Consider the following 15,987-nt stretch of genomic DNA (forward strand, 5'->3'; position numbering starts at 1 on the left):
ACCCACCGGGCGCACAGCCTGCCACTCAAATACTCGTCTTTGCCTCGGCTGCGCTGGGTGATATTGCACGTCAGAGACTTTTATTATTGAAATGAGACATTCATGACCGTGAGCCCTTGTCACATGAGAGCCTCGTCCTGAACCGTCTCGATGAAGGAGGACGAGAAATGAGATTTGACAGATTATTGGTGCGAGCCACCTGCGTTTCCTCACACATCACGTTATGCCAATTTCAATGTAATCTTACGTCTATTGAGCTGCAGTTCACACAAATCATGATCTGGGGGGTTTATGGAAGAGAGCCGTGTCTTTCCAGAGGCAGGCGAGGTGGCTGTTGAATAGAACTGGGGTCTGTCTGCAGCTCATTGTTTTGTTGCCTATTCAGTCCGGCCATTGTATAGTCGAACATAATGCAAACAACCACATTGTACAGCTGGAGTCGATGTAAATTGTGTGTGTGTGTGTGTGTGTGTGCTTCCATTTGTTCACAATGACACCATATCTGTCCGATTTAGCTGTGACGTTGAGTGGTTTCCATCACACACCCTTATCTCTTTGTAGCAAACACATCCGTTCTCTCACACACACACACATATACAACAAACAAACTCTTATCTTCTGCATTTCGTTTTTCGCTCTTGTTTGTATTCAAGAGTGAAAACAGCATTTAGCCATCTTTGTTGCCATCTCATTCAACCCTGCGACACATTTGAAGGATGACATGAGCCCTCTCTCTTGAGCATACTGAAAGCCTCAGGCCCGACTGTGATTGGCTTTCACTGTAACTTTCAACCAGGTCCCAACACAAGTAGTCGACCATCCATTTCCACACATTGGGCTTATAGTAACCGCTCATAGTCGATGATGCGCCATCACAGGTGGCAACATGTAGTTGAGCCTAGCTGTTTGCTATCTGGTTGACCTGAATAGTCTGTGAAGTGATGTCAAGAAGTGAAATACAAGAACATACAACAGGTGAGCGTGATTAAGTAATTCACTTCAGAAACACTTTTTGATATATTCCATGGAATGCTCTTAACATCCCGACAGCAAGGAATATATTAAATGCTTTGACAATAAATACATTCAAATCTGTGGAAGCCGTAGCGCTGTAAAAAGCACGACCAATCATCTGAGCCGGCCCGGCTAAAGTAACTGGATGGCCTACCTGCCTGTATCGGGGCACACACTTATCTCGTGCCCTCATTGGTCGCGTTCGTGTTGGAGGAGGAGGGGCTCTGTGAGGAAGTCTGAAGGAAGGGGCAGATGTACTTTCAAATTGTAGCACACTCGAGCCGGCTTCTCCATTCTTACCCACCCTACCTTTAAGGTTGTCCACCATATTTTTGCCAAATCAGGTCAAACTGAGTCTTCCATATAAAATAAAGTTTTTTTAGTAATAGTTAATTACATTGGCTACAAAGTTCGCCAATGTAATTAACTAAAGCAAGAAAGCAATATGAAGTTAAAGCTTGCTAACATGTGAGAAAGCAGCAACCAAGGAGTAGGAGCAAACATACAATGGGCCGATGATGAGAAACTAAGCTTACCGAACACATAAAGAAGACACACACACACACACATAGTATATTCTCAATCAATGTCTATTTATATAGCCCAATATCACAAATGTTACATTTGTCTCAGTGGACTTCACAATTTGTACAGAATATCAATACGATGCTGCCCCCCCCAAACTGTATCTCACCACTTTGAACCTCGCCCTTTAAAGCAGAGCGTTCGCAGACAAGAAGCTTTAGTTTAGGGCTACTGGGAACCATTTTTATTGGCAATAGTAACCTTTAACTTGAGAGGATATGAAGGCTGAGCTGCATGTTGGTTTATTTCAGCCGTCCCATAGACCGACGTGAACTATACTATTTTTACTGTTCTCGTGGAGCTTTCCTGTGTTATACCAGATGATGTAATGACTTGAAATTGTCTCTCCGACAGCTTGGTCAAATAAGCAGAGATGAGTAATGAGAAAGGAAACTTGCAATCAAAATGGAATTACTGCTTGATATTGATGTGATCCGCACACCTACACGTCTCAATGTGGATAAAGAAATAGCAAGTAGCATCTGTGCATGCTGGAAAACTCAAATATGTGAAGATGGAGGGGGAAATCTTTACTACAAGCCCTATGGGTAAAACTTATGGTTAGGGTTGGGTACGGTTATGGAGACAACTGCAAAATAGGTGTAATAATTGATGTGGACTATTAACCATTCAGATTAATCCACTCCTCCATTTGATTTAAACAGCCTTCTTTAACTTTTCTGTGCCTCTTTGTTGCTTCGTTGTGAGCTAAGTTTCCAAATAGCTTTTTCTAAATTCAGTGTATATGATGTAGGAAATGTGTGTTGCGCACACACACGTAAACACATTAAGGTTCTGAGCCATTATCTCCAGTCTTTGTCACATCTGCTGGCTATTAATCAGGCTCCAGTTAGCTCATCAACAGGCAGATTGAATAGAAGAACAACAGCAGGTAAACACGCGGGCAGGTGTAGCCGCGCAATCACTTCCTGCTTTCCACAGCTCTGATTGGAGATTAATGTGTCCATCTGGAACTCATTACAATTAGAAAAAGGTCGTGGAACTTTCTCTATCATTTCTCTGTCACGGACATCGGATGATGTGTGGAGGAGGACTTGTATGTGTCGAAAACACAAGAAAAGTCACAGGTTAGAGGCAGCCATTGGTTAATCCCTATCATAGCTGCATATGGCGGCTGATGGGGATTGATGGGCACTTTGGAACATCTGCCGTGCAAGGTCTAGAAGGCCTACTAATAGCAAAAAGAAAACCAATGCGGTAAACGTGTTATCCACTTTGCTGCTACTAAGCCCTTCAACAAGGCTAGAATATATGAGACACTTCCTCTTCATATCTCTAAATGTGTTCTCCCAATAATGAAGCTGACATTAGGCATATGCGTTCACATTTTAAGCCCTTGACAAACACTCTTAGACATCCGAAATCAATGCGAACAATCAATTTCCGGATATAACGGGCTGCAAAAATGAACTTCACACCCTTGGCATACAGAGGTTAAACTAATTGGGTTCACTTAAACGCTTGGTGTGTGTATACTCACATGGACAGCTGTCAGTATGACATCTCTTCTGCACTGATTCGCACTTGGTACAACCTTTTCTAGTCTTGAAAACTAACGTTCCCAAAGGAGCACGGTCTACCTCCACCTCTGTGACGAGGCATTTAGGGTGATTTCTTTCTATTTTGGACATAATGAGTTCCCCCTCAAAATGTCCAGCGAGCATCATGGTCCATTTGGAGAACTAATAGAGCATTTCAGAGGCCAATGCCAGTGTTGAGCCTGCAGGCCTGCCTCAGTGTCCCCAACTCTGCAGCGGCACGTTCTGACAGGACCGCTGGCTGCCCGACCCCTGCTGCCCAGCGGCTGCTGAGAGATTTATGACTCTTGTCGTACAATTTACATTCAACATTTCGTGTGTGTGTGTGTGTGTGTGTGTGTGTGTGTGTGTGTGTGTGTGTGTGTGTGTTTGCACCGCGGGGGTTTATTCTGACTGCAGAAATTGCCATTACATTTATTTTGCTTGTGGCTGTGTCAAATTGTCCGACGGCCTCTGTCCTACAGAGCCTCAGTGGACACTAGTGTTTTGTCCTTTTAGTTGTACCAAAGTCAGCCCTATTGTATCACACAATAAAAAAAAAGCCACTTTTAGAGTACTTCTCTATGTATAAACCTCTCCTTCATCTCTGCTACTGTAAATATTAATGTAGTGTTCCTGATTCAAATATTTGAAACTAAACATAGCAATTTAAGGCAATTAAGTTAGATCTGGTTCATTTCATAGTGTGGCTTCAGCTATTGGATGTTGGTTTAAATATTTCGTAGAATCTTTTTTTTATAATCAAAATCAAACCCTTTGTTAATGTATAACCAGCAATCTTTCAACTTTTGCACGTTTTCATTGTTACTGGAATCTAATTTGTACAACCCATGCACAAGGAATTCATAATAAACGGGTGAATGAGCATATTGATCTTCATTAAAAAGACTAAACATGCATGCATTTCATATGTACCACATTTACAAGGATATTACTTTTAGTCTGATTCGAACCATTTGTTCAGCCGTATTGTTAGTAAGATATGGCTGTGACCCAGGCAGAAACAGGGTGTGGGTCTGTCCGCCGGAGACAGATGCTGTGCCACATGTCCAGCCTGGTAGACAGCATGGAGGGGGCTAGACAGTCACCTCTACATCCCACCTCCTATGGTGGCCAGAGAGAGCCACACAGAGCAGGGGAAGCTGCAGTCAGACCCTCACAGCCGTCACCTCCATATGGCCACCGGTCAGACCGCAACTACATCCAGAGAGGGATGTGGAATACATTGGTGATCAGAATCAGAAACAGGTGTAGGTTTACACGTACCAGGGATTTGACTTGGTGTCGTGGTGCATACATAAAAGTAAAACAAGAATTAAAAACACAGGTAGAGAACTAGAAAATATTAAAAATAATAAAAAAATATAGTAAAATATAACAGTGTTTACATTGCAATGGAATGGAATAAGAAGGAATACAATACCTTTGAAAAAAAACCTCTTTCCTATGGAAATGACCTTACAATACAATTTACCTGTATTTCTGACAATAGGTGGTAAAGTTTAGTTTCTCTCAAATGATGTTTGTGGTTAAACATGTGGTTGATGTTGTAAATTGAATAAAAACAACACTACTTGTTTATGTTAAGTACATTTGGTTTAAAATAGGTACGTTTTTTACCTTACTAAGAGTGCCATAACACTACTTAGCTCAAGTTCATTATTTGTATTATCATTATTATTTACGTCACCTTTATTTGCTTGTTGAGCACTTCCAGTAATCGTCACATGGGTGTGGTTTGGTTTATAAGTCACCTGGTTGATGTCGAGTGCACATGACAGAGGGTGAGCTTGTGCTGTCATTTTTTCTGTTGACCGTTTTGTCCATAGTTACTATGTTTTGATTTTGTTTATTAAATATCCTTACAACTATATTGCTTCAACATGGACTTTCTTTTCGAAAACGCGTCACAGTTTAAAGCCAAGTTTAGCCCCTCGGCGACTCAAATGTAACTGGGTATTGAGCCGCCACAATGAGCATAAATCAGAATAAGTGAACAGGACTAGAAGTGGTCCACCATCAATGATAACAAATGTATTTCTGCGTCCAAAAAACAAACCTTATCTACAAGTCCCTCTGAAAGACTATGCTCTTTCTTTTTCGCGAGCAGGATGGCCTGAGATGTGTATAGCATGAGGAAGTGGTTACGGAAACATCTCCAAAGTGCTCTGCAAAATATCATAAGATCCATAAATGAGATGCAGGACAGAAGTCTGGGATATTGATGAACATAATCTTCTGCTCCCAGATTTCTCAATTATGTTTTTGGTTTATACAATTTGCCTCAAATGACAATCAGGGTATGAAAGGAGGTGCTTACCTGATTCAAGCTGCTCACTTATCAGATTCACGACACTTCTCTCTCTCTGCTGAGATCTTGAGCTGTTTCCGAAAGTAAAGAATAAAGTGACCTTTCCATGTTTCGGCCCGAGCTCGTCTTCCTGTCTGTGAGGGTCAGTGAGTTTGACCTTTCCACCTGTGATTGTAATTCCCCTTGACAAGTCTCTCTTTTTCACACACTGGCGCTTGGATTGTGTGAGTTTGAGTGGCAGTGTTGTAGTGCCTGTCAGAAACTGGAACATATTTCTCATAACTTACATCTTCACTCTCATGTGATCTGTCTCGTTTCATATAACTCAACCACAAAAACGAAAAAACGATCACAGCTTAGAGTTACTAAATTATAAACTTTAAGTAATAATTCCCCCCCCCTGTCAAATGTTACTGTTATGCAAATGAACCCAGCTGTTGAACTAAGGTCCTCTGGTGTCTTCCATCATGGTTATAGTTGGAGCGCAGCATGGCACATGATTTATAGGTGCATATGCCCCTGTTTCGCTGATGTGGGCAGCGAGTATTCTTGTGATCGGCCACAATTGCAAACAGGAAATATGTGACAGGTTAAAGCGATAGTTAAAAGAGGAAACCTTTATAGTTGTGTGTGTAAGCTGGCTATAAGAAATATGGAAACCATTGTTAACGTTATTTGATCTCACTGTAAATGAATTGTTAAATGTGTGTGTGATTCCTTGCCGTGGGTGACTTCTGTAAATTGATGTCCACACCACTTTCTTGCTGAATGCATGTGTGGGTGGTGAATCACCAAGTCAAGAAAAAAAACCCGGGTGTAGCGGGGAGCAGCTACAATCGCCGTTTCGCTCCACCAGCCAACGATCTCCCCCTGCGTTGGCTCTGATAAGCCCAGGATGAAAGCGCTTTCTGTGGGCAGACTGACATCCTCACCCCCCCTCCTGTCTCCCACTAGCATGATGCATGTACACACAACTACATGGCATTGTCCAGTGGCAGATATGGCTATTTGCACACCCCGTGTACATTCATATAGCACACAGAAGGAAAGTCTCACAGGGTCTGTCCATTTATCAGCTTTACGGCGTGTTTTTCTATTTTACGAGTGTGTAAAAGTGTCATTCAAGCTCTCAGCGCCTGACGAGAGGACTTATCAGTTGTTATCAGCCTCTAGCTGATTACCATACTCACCAACCGGCCAAGTGGCCTGGCCAAGATGATAGGAGGTAGGGAAGGATGGGGGGAAAGAAATGGAAAGGTAGATGAGGTGTCACAAAGAAAGAAAATAATGGGAAGATTGTGCCGTAAAGAACGAGATGAGGGAAGTAGAGCGGTAAAAAAGGAGACATCAATAAATCCTTTAAATCCCCCCATTCTCCTCTTAACCTTGCCCCTTTCCCAAAGTCTCCCCCCCCCCCTCCTGCTGTCACTTATCAGTCGCCAAACACGGTTTCAAGTCCGTTCCATCCGACTGCCCCTGTGTGTCTTGCTGCTTGCTGTCTGTCTATCTGACTCATTAATACACTTTGGCGTGACCCCGCCCTCTGAGGTGCCTCAAATGATCCCTAAATCAAATATAGAGATGGAGGACTCAGAGACAGTCTGTCGGTCATGTCACTTTGTCCAGCCTGTGTGTGTGTGCTCTAAGCCAGTGATTGTTATACAGTCTGAAGCCAACCTTGTGCCGGATGAACCCAATAATGCACCTTATGGCACATGCCGCAGGCTATGTTTTGTCAGGTTAGACAGATGTTACTGTGAACCATCTGGAGCAGTTATGGATATGCTGTTGCTAGAAAAATGTGCACAGAACTTTCCCCCAGATATTTAGCTGTTTCAGGGGGGAATGCTAAAACACTACTACTGAGACATAAAAACCTCTAACAACCTCAGAATTAGCATACATTTTCTCTCTGGCAGATATTTGTTTGAGATCTTTGCCAGTGAAGGTGCAGTTAAACTATAAAAGAAAACCTTGCTGCTTTCTCTCTTCTTTGCCAAGCATGTCTCCATCACACGAGGGGGAGACAGGGTTTTTGATATTACTGATATTCTGAACAATCTGTGTTGTTGTATTTGCTGTAAAGTGTCTCTACTGTAGGCTAATTTTATTATATGTACAGCACTTTGGCTCGACCAAAAATCGTTTATAAATGTGCTATATAAATAAAACTTGATTTGATTTGATGTTTTGCTCAGACAGCCACCGAGACATCTGCTCTATGACATATTGTCAAAGCGTAATAATTTGTATGCGTTCTGATAAGGCTGTTAGCTAAATGCTTCAAAATGCTAATGCTTGTTGCACTGCCACTGCCAAGTGTGCTCTGAACCCACAGGGTGGACGCTGGGTCCAGGTGGTCCAAAGGGAGATTAGGTTACAGGCAAGGGGCATGGTTTTGAATTCCCACTTAACCAACTTGGGTTTTTGGAGTCATTAGGCCCACTCAGAGCCTGGAATCGAGTCCAGTTACAGATAGAATGACACTAGAACCATCTGCATAGTAGGGGGGGATGATTACATTAGCAAAGGTTGTAACCAAGCCTTGTGTTGATATGGGGAATGCCCTCAGGATGGAGAAAGCTCTCTTTGTTGTTGTTGGGTTGAGGGAAAGCTATTAGATTGTCTCATCTGTGGTGCTGTTTTACTTAGATCGTGTAAGGAGTTGGATGTAAGTTAGGACTGTAATGTCTACATGTCACAGCAGGTAACTCACACAACAACAAGCAACATGGCAAATTAATATCTTAAGAAGATTGTGAAGACCGCTTCCTCTCTCTTGTACATTTCACAGACGTTGGTCGAGGGATATCCCTAACTAATCCAGTCTTGGTGTGTTGAGTGTTTTCCCCAAAGCACAGAGCACCAAGTCCAAAGAGATTCACTACATGTCAAGAGCAGTGGCGAACCGTCAGGGCCTTCAAGGTATTCATTTATCGAACATAAGGTATAGTACTACACGCTACCACTCGCAGCTGTGGAGACGTTGTAGAGTTGTCTCTCTGGAGGACACTGATTTAAATTACTCTTAAACTATGAATTATTTGTATGCTATGTATGTCATTTATTATATCTAATGACTTTTCTTTTATCTATGTAATGTCTTGTCTTTTATCTATGTAATGTCTTGTCTTTTATCTGGACCCTGAGTCTGTAATAAAGTTTTCATTCATAGCATTATTCAGAGAATACCCTGGAACACTCAGATAAAACAAACAAAAAATCGATGTAATTATATAAATAAAATGTAATCAAATGAATAAATGAGAATTGGTATCTGTGTTGTTGATCTGTAATATCACAGTGTTACGTTGATTTGTTTGTCCTTCTCGGACCATGCACTACGCATTTCAGTGGTTTTGTGTTAGAAAAGAAAGCAAACCAATCAGATCTCGTTCTGGGTCTCTGGGTAGAATATCCTTCAACAAGGTATTCTACATCCTTGATCGAATGCCCTGGCCGTTGCTCTGAATGAGAGCGAACGTTTGGACTGACAGTTTGATCAACCAATCATATATTGATTTGTAGCCAATGGGCGTGTTCTGTCAGAGTTCCCCTCGGTTCCCAGGGTGCTCTAGATAGGCCCGCTAGTTAACTGGCTCGAGACAGAGGATCTAGATCAGTGTTTTCTCAAACTTTTTCATGGACCACTTAACCAATAAAAAAACACTTGCGACCACCTAACTCCACAATATCCCAAAACACACTCGGTTTTTCTAGAACAGATGTACAAATCGACTGGAAATGGTACAAACAATTGGCAACATGTGTGGACGAGAGGTGTTGCCCTGGGCTTTATCATGAAATTGAAAGTGAAACTTAAGCTCGTTCCATTGCGGAGATATTCCGCGAGAAAAACTTGCGGAAAACTTGTATGTTTGATTTATTTCAAATGTGAAATGTTACCAATATACTCACGGACCACGAGGGGGCGCTCACGGACCACCAGTGTTCCGCGGACCACACTTTGAGAAGCACTGATCTAGGATGAATGCGACGAAGCAGTTCATGCCGTTTTATAGTTTTTAACGTTGAAGTGCACAGGTGAAGATTAAGTTGTTGAGGAATTGTTGTGAGTACCCTTTTCAAGACGACAATTCAGTGAAAAGACGACATTATAATGCCGGGCGGAGGGGGGGGGGTTGGGGGGGGGGGGGGGGGGGGGGGGTGTCTACAGAAGGTCCAGTTGTGATAGACACGGTTCGCCACTGGTCAAGAGTTGTTCAAAGCCAAAAATCCTCCAGAGAAATGTATTTCAGTAAAAAGAAAACCCCAAAGAACAATCCAACACTGTGTTCATTCTTTTGCCCTAATGAAAGAAATAAGAAAAGAAGAAGGAACTAAAAAAACACGGCTTTCTGCAACGAAGCTTAAAAACAAATATGTGACAAAACAAGTTCCGAATTGAGTCCGACCGATTGGACCAATATGTTCGCCCTGATCTGATGGCCCTTTGGGGGAAATGACATTGATTGTCTTGCTATTGACTGACTCGTATGAATGTTTTCACATCTGCCAAAGCTATGGTTAAAGTTTTGACAGGTGTAGACTTTAACAAACAAAATACACTGAAGGCAACCTTTTTGTCTCTAGAGCTTTCAAGTCTTCAACATTCAAAAGCTTCTACTATTTGTTACAGAATTGTAGACATTTGAACATCCATCATTTCAGGCACTTTTATAACTCTTGTTGTTATTGTTACACTCAAGTTTAGCTTGACAGTTCAGGGTTCTAACGTCAAAATAAGTGAGTAAGTCGACCTTGGAGATTGTCTTGTCAGAGCATAGGAGGAGGATGTGGTTGGTTCAAGGTTGCCCACATCGACTGTAGGTTAAAATAAGAACCGATCAACACTTTATTGTCTCTCCAAAAATATGATCCACCTTTGCCTTTAGTGTTTTATATATAATAATACAAATATATAATACAATTCTGCATCAGTACAGGAAGGGGCGGGGATAGCTTGTACCCTCGTCTGAAAACTCTTGTCTACGTGCATAACCATAACCCTAACCCCTAACGCAGCGTCACACGCGGCGTGCGTTGAAGCTTGCCGGTGGGCGTGTCTGAGCTCGACCAACAACCAATCACATGAATCTCCCGCCCCGGACACACAAACACACGGTTTGATTGGCTAGAGCTTGTACTGGCATATGATCTGATTGGCTGACGCTTCCATCGAAGCTTCAAAAGTTGAACATTGCTCAACTTTTGAAGCGAGCAAAGCGAAGCTCCCACAATGCAGTTCGGCAAAGTGTGACGTCACCCCATTCAAAGCGAATGGGCAGAAGCGTTGACGCACACCGCTGTGTGGACGGGCCGTAACCCTTCACAAAACCTAATCACACAGTATATTCTTTGTCTGACCCTAAGGTTACTTGTCTTCCATAATATTTTTTCTGAATTGGAGTAATTGAGAATTTGAGTAACAGTGGTTTGATTTAGAGTCAATCTGTGATACAGGACTGAAAATTACCCAAACGCAGTCACTAATCATCATCCCACTGATAATACGTTGGTGGCGGATGTGATTAGCCATTCACTCATATTCTAGACTTCCTGATACTGTGAATATAGTTTGAGTCTTGATTGAAGCGGGTAATCAGGGGTAAATTGCACCACAGTGTGTCTTCCACCTTACAATTCCACCATGCACTTGAATGAAGGTATTTTTCATTGCAGGATGAGCTCTTCTCTGCACGCACAGTTAGCGGAGTGTGTGGTCGTTTTTCTTCTCCACCAAAGGGAAAGGCGATGACTTGGAAAGCTTCATATTATGAATCATGCTAATGACTAAAGTTCTTCCAGTGAACATAAACATGCATCACTTTAAAAGGAAAAAGGCAAAGGTTTGGGTAAAGGAGGGAAAAAAACAGAGTTTCCACTCCAGGCTTCTTTAAAAAACATGCACAAATGCACAAAGCGCAAATCAATCTTTTTTTCCTGCTCCACAGTCAAATAATTTCACTTTCCAAACTTTAGCATGTTTTGCTAATTATGCCCCTTCATCCGGAGCTCGCTCTTTTTGCCTTGAACCAAAACGGATGCCCCCTTTTTCTGAATTTAATATCAACCCGTATCTCAGTGATTAACTCAATACTGAATAACTTTCCAAAGACTTTCCCTTTGGAATCCGGCTTAATTCAAAGAAGGAAAACAGAAATGTGGCAATGAGTCTACAAAATGCTTCAAGCACTTAGATCTCTGTGTCTGTTTCCTCCTCCCTTGCACGTGCGTGAACTTTTACGGCTCTTGTTAAACCCGATGTTATAGCGTCTGCTCTGGTAGGCTTTGATTTCACTTGAAATATTTTTGGATTGACAAAGAAACAGGTTCTGGGCACAGGTGCACTTCACATTTTAGTAGGATCCATCATTGGTTTTGTTGACATTAAGAATATCCCAAGTTTTGTTTATAATCTAAATACAGTACAGGAATAATGCTTGGATGGAGAATGTATGTCCAGCTTTACCATAGCATATAACCTCCTTGTGAACTCGGTCATCTGGATGAATAATGTGGGTCTAATCGGTGACCCCGAGAGCCTAATTCAAACTCATTGCTAGTATGCGTCCAGGGGTCGGAGGAAGGGCCTCTGTATTGTTCAGCCCAGCTCAGTGGCTGCTGTTTTAATGGCGGATGAGAGATGAATGGCAATCTAATGACTGTAGGGAGGACACCGCGCAACAATAGAGTCCTGGCACAGCACAGGCTAAGTACATTAGTCAGTCATTGGCACTCACAATGTACACACAAAACATAATTCATGCACAGAGATTGAATATAAAGAGATTTTTCAGCAAAGGAGTTTTGCAGTCGTCTGCTATCAGCGCACCCTTGATCATCACAAGAAAAACAAACTAATTCTCAAACTGGCCAACCCCCCCAATGTGACAAAAGAAGGCTAATTTATGCATCGCCGACATGGTGTGCGAGGAATAGGAGCGTGGCAGCGGGGCTGGATGTTCGCTCGTGGATCGGGTAATTGTAATTTGGTTGCTAGGATGTTGAGGGTAATGAATGTCTTGTTGATGCAGTTTGTCATAACCCGTGCCATCCGCGGCTGCTTGAGGACACAGAGCCTATTAGTTAAACACAGACACATTGGCCCTGCCATGATGTATGAGTGCGCCAAGCAGAAGGCATTTGTCAGTTCATGAAACACAATGAAGAAAACTGCCAGGCTGAAGTAGATGTTGTGGATGAAACCATGCATGGCAGAGAAAACCTCTTGACTTTTGCCATTGGGTCTTCTGGTCGTATACAGAATATTTTAATTGGACTTCATGTTCATGATAGAAGGTTTCCCGTATACCAGTCTCCCTATCACATACTGTAGCAAATGATTGCCTTGTGAATAAAGTAAATATTGTAATTCCGAAAAGCAGAATACAAGACAAATCATGTTTCATTTCAAGGTTTTACCGGTGGGGAGTATCTGTATGAAACCCATAATGAAACCTAATTGAAAGGAAGCCCGCCTTGCACGTGGAAGTGGTACAAAGAGCAGGAAATGAGATGGTTCTCAATGCGCTCACTGACGGATGATAACCTTTGATGTCACCCACTTACATCAGAAATGGCTGCTTGGAATGACAGTCACAAGTCAACGGCCTCTGATGTCTGCCAGCCTGTTTCCACCACTGCTGTTGTCACGCTGGGGTGGGGAAGAGAGACATGTGAAGAGCTGGAGCGGAGAGCACCCCTGAGACACACAAAACACATAGGTTGAATGAGAAAGCAGTCTGTTTTTAGAGTGCTGTGACAATATACAGTGTTTTAAACCACTGACATGTAAATAGATTGGCTGATTTATAGGGATAGTGACAGTCAGACGCAGAGATAAGCCCAGTATGACAGTAAGACAAAGAAAGGCAAACCACAGAATAGAGAATGAAGGGTATAAGTAATTTACTCAAGACAATATCCACGCACCTACTGCCATAAAAGATCAACAGCAAATTAGATTTTAATTGCATCATTGCATATAATTAGTGTTTATTTTCTCATAATTACATTTAATGGTTTATTGACTTATCCTTCTGTTGGTCTTTGTGCCATTTCAATAATATAAAATAAGAAAGTGTTGCATGTTACATTCTCTTCTAACAGATAACTTTGTACCTAATTCATTTTTGTATTTCGGTTATTGTCCAATACATACACACTTGTGACAGCTTGTAAAAATGTAGAAACTGAAAACCCTGCCCAAGGACATACTGTATGGAGGTTGAAGTATTGAATTATTGAATTATTGAAGTGATCGTTGAAATCAAGTTCTGGCTAGATACAAAATATTTTTGTTTTGGCCCTTCGTTGGAAGGTGACAGCTTATGATCAAAGCCGATCTTGTTGAAGGACGCTTCAGCAGTGCAGATGCTTCATGATGAAGGGCTTAACTCCAGGATAACCAGTTGAAGGACACTACAACATCCTTTTAGCAGATATGCTTCAACGGGGACATTGAGAAGCTCTGATCTCTGCTGTTGCTGTGAGACAAGACTATATTGGTAAAGGTTCATACATTTTTAAGGCTCCCTCTGAAGCTCAGATCTAAAAACCCAAAACAAGCCAGCACCGTGAAGAGCGATTCCAGGAGAACACAGTCTAATCTACCGCACACAGATACTGTGGGATGTACAAGGGATTGACCTGAGCGGGCTACTTAACATCGGCACCGACAGCAGCTATTTAATCCACGTTTCATGTTGTCATGCGGCCTTCCTCCATGCAGAACTAATTGGTTGTTTTTGCCTGTTGTGCCGGAGCCCATGTCTGTGAAAAACTGTGAAGGACACTCATTACAACTTGTAAAGACACTCCTAGGCGAAGCGATCGTGGATGCAGGCGAGCACATAAACACTGAACTCTATCTGGTAAATAAGGGACCTAAAAAGAGCACTGAGCGAAATCTCCTTGAACCCAATGCCTCAACTCACCACACACTCACGCATGCAAGCCAAAGCCGCTACTACTACTAGCAACACAAACACACATCTCTCGCACTCGCTTCCACGCTCGATCTCCATCTTATTTGCATTTTGGTTAACACTCTAATTGCCCCCTCATTAAATACCTTGTCACTTTGATTAATTGGCGCGATACAGAAATGTAAAACAGCAGAGTGTTACAATGCATAGTGAACAGTTTCTGATTGGGAAGCGAGGCTAAATATGCAAAACAGAGGTGAAATCTCCCAAACTTTTAAAGTTGAGTCAGGTTTTTTTTTTTATTCCTGAAGAAAAGGGCACAGTTACGTGAGGTTTAAATGTGGCATTTTGACTTAAATGTATGCAATGAGGAAGTGATGAAGCATCCTTGCGCCTCAAAATGTGTCCCCTGGCTCAAATGTATCACATTACAGCATAACAGCAGCATTTACCCCACAGAGTAATCATATTCAGCTTGTAAATTGGCTATAATTGTGGTGAATTATATACTTTAGCCACTGGCGGTCACATCTTACACAAAGCCATTGGGTTCTCTATATCCTTTGAAATGACAGGTGGTGTAATTGGACAGGAAGTGAGAGGGGTCCTTTCACTTTCTGAGTGCTGAGCACATATTAAAAGTCTCAAGGAAACTAAACCTCACTGATGTCTACTATTTGAAAAAACAGGATGTAATTTACCAACACCTTGACAACAGTTTTGTTACAAAGAGAAAGTATAAATTAGCTAACCGAAGGAGCGCTAACGTTGCTAGCCACCTTTGCTGAAGAGTTAGAGAAACGCATACTCTTGCGTAGTGAATTTTAGTTTTTAGAACTTATCTCTGAGTCCATCAAAAAGTAAACACACAAGTAAGCCTCCTGATTTAGCACCTGACTAGCCAGTTACAAGGGAACGATATAGCATAAAAGGCTACTTGCTAACCAAATTAGCTAGCTTAATCTCTCTCAAAACCTATAAATTAGCTTTTTAAATAGTGTAGATCAATGAAATAATATTACACTTGAAGTAAAGCTCATATCAGATAGAATTATTTGTGAAGTAATAGTATGAAAACAAAGAAGGGGGCAAAACAATTTATTATTTCATCCCCATCACCCTGCGGTTTGCCGCTGGCATCGAAAGCATCATAGTATTCTCATCCCGCACAAGGTACGGGTCATCGTGATTCGGTTGACCGAGCATGACCCACCGGGCGCACAGCCTGCCACTCAAATACTCGTCTTTGCCTCGGCTGCGCTGGGTGATATTGCACGTCAGAGACTTTTATTATTGAAATGAGACATTCATGACCGTGAGCCCTTGTCACATGAGAGCCTCGTCCTGAACCGTCTCGATGAAGGAGGACGAGAAATGAGATTTGACAGATTATTGGTGCGAGCCACCTGCGTTTTCCTCACACATCACGTTATGCCAATTTCAATGTAATCTTACGTCTATTGAGCTGCAGTTCACACAAATCATGATCTGGGGGGTTTATGGAAGAGAGCCGTGTCTTTCCAGAGGCAGGCGAGGTGGCTGTTGAATAGAACTGGGGTCTGTCTGCAGCTCATTGTTTTGTTGCCTA

The 15,987-nt window shown here is 42.1% G+C and overlaps 1 protein-coding gene and 1 long non-coding RNA gene across 2 annotated transcripts in view; one reads left to right on the forward strand and one right to left on the reverse strand.

Annotated features, from left to right (window-relative positions):
- Positions 1-15,987, forward strand: part of pdzrn4 (PDZ domain containing ring finger 4) — a 68,186-nt gene that overhangs the window by 16,433 nt on the left and 35,766 nt on the right. The window lies entirely within an intron of this gene.
- The window catches only part of LOC117468342 (uncharacterized), a 57,899-nt gene continuing 54,932 nt past the window's right edge, over positions 13,021-15,987 (reverse strand). The window contains exon 3 of the long non-coding RNA XR_004554471.2: positions 13,021-13,174. This is a non-coding gene — a long non-coding RNA (uncharacterized lncRNA). The remainder of the gene's footprint in view (positions 13,175-15,987) is intronic.

The sequence above is a fragment of the Pseudochaenichthys georgianus genome, chromosome 23 (genome assembly GCF_902827115.2).
Source record: "Pseudochaenichthys georgianus chromosome 23, fPseGeo1.2, whole genome shotgun sequence".
Taxonomy (NCBI): domain Eukaryota; kingdom Metazoa; phylum Chordata; class Actinopteri; order Perciformes; family Channichthyidae; genus Pseudochaenichthys; species Pseudochaenichthys georgianus.